The sequence below is a fragment of the Podarcis erhardii genome (assembly GCF_964252035.2).
Source record: "Podarcis erhardii genome assembly, chromosome: 4".
Classification (NCBI taxonomy): domain Eukaryota; kingdom Metazoa; phylum Chordata; class Lepidosauria; order Squamata; family Lacertidae; genus Podarcis; species Podarcis erhardii.
This window is the reverse complement of record NC_138508.1, coordinates 58,580,138-58,585,359: the sequence shown is the minus strand read 5'-3', so window position 1 is coordinate 58,585,359 and position 5,222 is coordinate 58,580,138.

Here is a 5,222-nt window from a genome sequence, read left to right as displayed (position 1 = left end):
TTTTGTCATAGGAGAAATGCAATGTTAAACTTGATTTGTTTGTCCCTGTTTAAGGAAACAATTTATAAAGTTCTTTATCTGAAATTCATATCACATGACAGTCTTGATCTTTTTTATGACTGAACCCCAATGAACCCCTAGTGGCTTAAAATGCAGCAAGGCTAATAGGTTTTTAAAATAAAATTGGTCGGCTTACAAAGTAAAAATAGCTTGGAAGCTGGAGCTAACCCACCATCCATTGTCAGTCTTGTACACACATCACTAGCATTGCTTAAAAGAGTAAAATAAATTACACAGGAATCTCATTGGTACTGAAAAAGCTGTTACTTCATATTCGCAAGGAGAGAGGAGGTTTCATGGCTGTCTCATGCAGGAGGAGGAGAAAGGGAGGATGATGGAGGAAGGGGTGGAGGTTAGGTGTTAAGTGGAAAACCACAACAGTGTATTTTCCCTGACGATCTGCTCATCAGGGTAGGAAGGGATGTCTTCACCCAATGTGTATTGCCTGATTTGTTTCCCTGCACATTCAGCTTCCCCCTTGCACTCCTATTCAATGCAGCTGTCATCTGCACATGTGCAACAGCTGTCCCAAATGTACACACCTCAACTTACCAGTAACCACAGCTTACCTTTCTAAATCAGATGGAAGCTGATTTGAGGAGAAACACTGGAAATGGGAAAATTTCTCAAGGAGCTACAAGAGACCTATGGATTGTGGTTAACATAGTGTGTGTTCAGCTCAAACACCTGTGCTAGGGGCACACTGGAGCCACCATAAATGTTAATGTATACTACAGCTGTAGTGTCAGTTATTTGAATTAATAATTATATTCCAAAGCACAGTGCCGGGTTGAAAATGTGTATATCAAAACAGAGAGGTAATTCAAAAATGTATGTTTCTATAAAGGTTTCTGTTTACCAGAATTTTAATTTCCTGGAGGACCAAGCTGATCAACAACATCTTCATACCAGAATAATGTGTTCAGGGTTTTAATGTGCCACCACAGTGAGACACTGTGCAGATTTTTGTAGCATGGGGTGGGGCAGGGGGCAGAAATCTGACCAGCACTGTCTGTCTATGTTTGGAGCAATTTCAAAACTTTTCTAAAAATTATTTAAACTCTTTAATATGTAAAAGGGTGGATACACATGCACTCATGCAGGTTGTTGGGTTTTTTTAATTGTGAAATTTCCTTTGTGGGGTAAAATTAAACTCAATTCTACTGAAATCTGCCTAGATTCTAGATTATAAATCTATTCTGTACATTCCAGGGCTCTGATCAAAGGTTTCAGGGTTGGTGAGTCATTTTCACAGGTTTTTAAGAATTTTATTGAATGCTATCCCAGACAAAGGAAAGGCCTAGGGCAACTTTACCAGGAAATTGAGATATTAACAAGACTCTGGACTCTGACCAGGTATGTCTCAGGAGACCTACACTGTTCAAAAACTCATTCACAGATACCTTAGTCAAGTTAAAAGGAACTCAAGAGACATCATCCCACTCAAATCCAAATGCCAAAAATCTCTTCATGTTATCATTTAGTCATTTATATTGATATGTATAGAATTAGGGAATGCAACTGGAATGAAGACAATTATGGAATCTTGTTTTCCCCCTGCCTCAGTGATACCCCTCCCATCCTTTTGTACAATTATCCAGCTGTAAACCTTTAAATACCAGAACAAGAGCACAGCTATGGAAGCAGTAAGGGGGAAGAGTCTCCACAATAACTATTCTATTACTCTTTTTGTTGCTGTTCCACCATAAATATAGTTGTGGTGAGATCAGAACTGAGCCCCATTTGCTATCATAAGAAAATGTCTAAAAACTAAAATAACATTCTTCACCCTGAAATGGCCTGTTGGGAACAAATAAACATTGACACAAGCACTCTCTCTACTTCTGCCAATGTGGGAACAACTTACAAGAGCTAGGTAATTTGTTAACTCTGTATCTGTATCTGTGTTTAGTGATGGATATGCAGTTCGAAAGCATGTCAAAGTGGAAGTAGATAAATAGGTACCGCTCCGGTGGGAAGGTAAACGGCATTTCCGTGCGCTGCTCTGGTTCGCCAGAAGTGGCTTAGTCATGCTGGCCACATGACCCGGAAGCTGTATGCCAGCTCCCCCAGCCAATAAAGCGAGATGAGCGCCACAATCCCAGAGTCGGCCATGACTGGACCTAATGGTCAGGGGTCCCTTTACCCTTTAACTTTATGGGTCAATAAATTGAAGCTGAATCCTTTTTTTATATAAGAGGTTATTAAAGCTTTTTCATAATACAATAAGATAAAAGAAACTAATCTAAATAAAAGCAAAAACAGAGAGAGATAAAACAGTGTCTTTTCTCAAAGGTGTTCTTAACCCTTGTATAACTAACACAGATTCAGCTTCAATCAATAAATTGAAGCTGAATCCTGATAAGACAGAGGTATTGTTTTTCTCAAGTTCTCCAATCTGGGGATAGTTTGTTGTGGTATCATGATTAAAATGAATTGTGTTTCTCTTGTATGTAAGCATAATAATAATAATAATAATAATAATAATAATAATAATGATGATGATGACAATATGTAGCAAAAACCATTAAATAAACTGGCTTGTTTTGAGTACCTTGCAGTATCTGCAGTATTGGGTTACTCCTTAAAACAACTGAATATGATGAAACTTTTTTTGTTTATTTTAAGGGATCTAAGGTTCCTTATATATTTTTAGCAGGCCTTCTCACTCCAATGTTAATGGTTCTAATGCATTTAAAATTCAGGACTTCTTTACTTAAGATTCAATTTGGTTTCCCTCAAGGCTAGCCACTTGTTTATTAGGAAACATTTGATGTCTTTAGGGGTTAATTTTTTGGGGAAATCAAATCTAAGCAGCAGCTGCATAATCTGTGAACATGCCAAAAAGCCTGGCAGGGGTTGTTTTTGTTGCTTAGCCTGTTTATAAGTTAAAATGTGAAATTTAAACAACTGGTGAAAGCTGAGAACACTAAAGTAGGAATCTGCATTTCTTAAGGATCGCTCAGTTGGCTAGACTGTGGTGCTGATAATGCCAAGGTTACAGGTTTGATCCCTGTACAGGACAGCTGCATATTCAAGTTGGACTAGATGATCCTCAAGGTCCCTTCTAGGGACAACAGAATGCCTAAACCTATTTTGTCATATGCTGGGCCAATAGCAAAATAGCCACACACATCCTCTGAATTCCATAGCTATGTTTCTGTTTTAACAAGGGCAACAGAAGGAAGAATAAGGACTTTTACTTATGTGTATTCTATATATTATGCTCAGGGTGTTTTAGAATGGAGGTTTTGAGATTTAGCAAACACAGCACAGCTGTGATATTAAGGGTACCAAACACAGACACTTCCTTTCCAGTTTCCTGTGTTTGTGCTATGACTGAATTTTGAAGAAGTTGCTTTCGGGAAGTACCCTGTATATTGTAATAATGTCATTAAAAACATACAATTATATAAAATATACATAGTACAAGTGACATGTCTAATGGTGTGGGTTGTTAGTCCATATCTTATCTTCTAGTACCTAAATTCTCTTATAGCCTTTTGTGGAGAAATCCTGCTTATTTGAACTGTATTTTAATGAGTACTGTGAATGTATCCTGTCAGTTCGATAGGGGAAGTCTTCTGTCTTGTCAGGTGAAACTTTGTTTAACTGTCACAGGGGAATCTTAGCTGACAGCTGAGAAGCGTTAGGAGACAGAACTCTCAGTTTACAAAAGAAAGACTGTCTAGCTGGTGGTTGCAGGTGTAGAATTCCTAAGTTGATGAAATAGCTGAGTCTGGGCTAGAGAGGCCTGAAGAAGTGAATATACAGTACAGTGGTACCTCAGGTTACATACGCTTCAGGTTACATACGCTTCAGGTTACATACGCTTCAGGTTACAGATTCCGCTAACCCAGAAATAGTACCTTGGGTTAAGAACTTTGCTTCAGGATGAGAACAGAAATCATGCTCCGGTGGCGCAGCAGCAGCAGGAGGCCCCATTAGCTAAAGTGGTGCTTCAGGTTAAGAACAGTTTCAGGTTAAGAACGGACCTCCGGAACAAATTAAGTACCTAACCTGAGGTACCACTGTATATGGCTAGTCTGTTGTGGGACAGTAACTGTTGGTTGGAGAGAGTCTGTGCTGGTTGGTGCTTTGTTTTCATGGTGGACAGTGGGGAAAGGTTCAAAGAAGGAGGAAGAAGATCTGAGAGGAAGGCAAAGTGGCTTGCGAACCAAAGACTTTCTGGGGTTGCCAAATTACTTGGCTCAGGCTTAAGAGAGCCCAGAGAAGGAGTGGGAAGCAGTTTGGAACGCTAGGCAGGAAAGCCAGAGGAAGATTCCAGGACCAGCAGGACAGCAAAAACTGGCCTAACCTTCAGTAGGGATTGAAAAAGGCTTCAACAAGAGTCCTCAGTGAAATGTTGGCGAGGCTTAACTGGGGTGGAGTAAATACAACAGCAATCTAGAAAAATGCATTTAATAAGGTTCCTCAAAGCTGCCTTGATTTTGTAAGAAGTGTAGTGTAACATAAGCTGTATTTAAGGAACAAGTTATAGTGTATATCCGTTTAAGGAGACAGTTCTAAGCTATATTGCAATGGCTTTATACCACACCTACATCCCACAGTTTGCAGGGTTATTGTTAAGTTTAGGGTGCGAAGCATGTCAGTGATATTAAATGGTGGCAGTGGTAAGGACTGAGGAAAGCTGAAGTTGGGGTTTGTTAATAAAACATGTAAGGAAATAACATCACCCCTTTCCCTTCACACTTTTAAGGTCATATTCTTTTAAATACTACAAAGTACATGTTTTAAAAAGAAGAAGAAAGGAACATACAAAATTACTGACTGAATTATCCGAGAGTGGGGGGAGATTCTGTTAAAACAATACACACCTCAACACCAAGTTTATTAGCTCTCTAATGTGAATTCCCCTTGTGACTGCACCATTCATGGAGGAATAGCTGTTGGTTTGAAAGCTTATTTGGGAGCATGATTTTCACCTACAGAAAGTAACTCACAATGTTCTTACTTTATTATGAGCTTTCTTTGTACAAAATGATCATGTACACTCCCAGAGACACACTCCCAAAAGGACCAATAAAGTTTTCCGTATTTGTTTATATGTTAGGGGTGAGTTGACTGAATCATTACAATGAGAAATCCAGGGGTCAGTAGGTTCTACGGCTTATAGTTTAAAAATGATTTACTGGACTGAT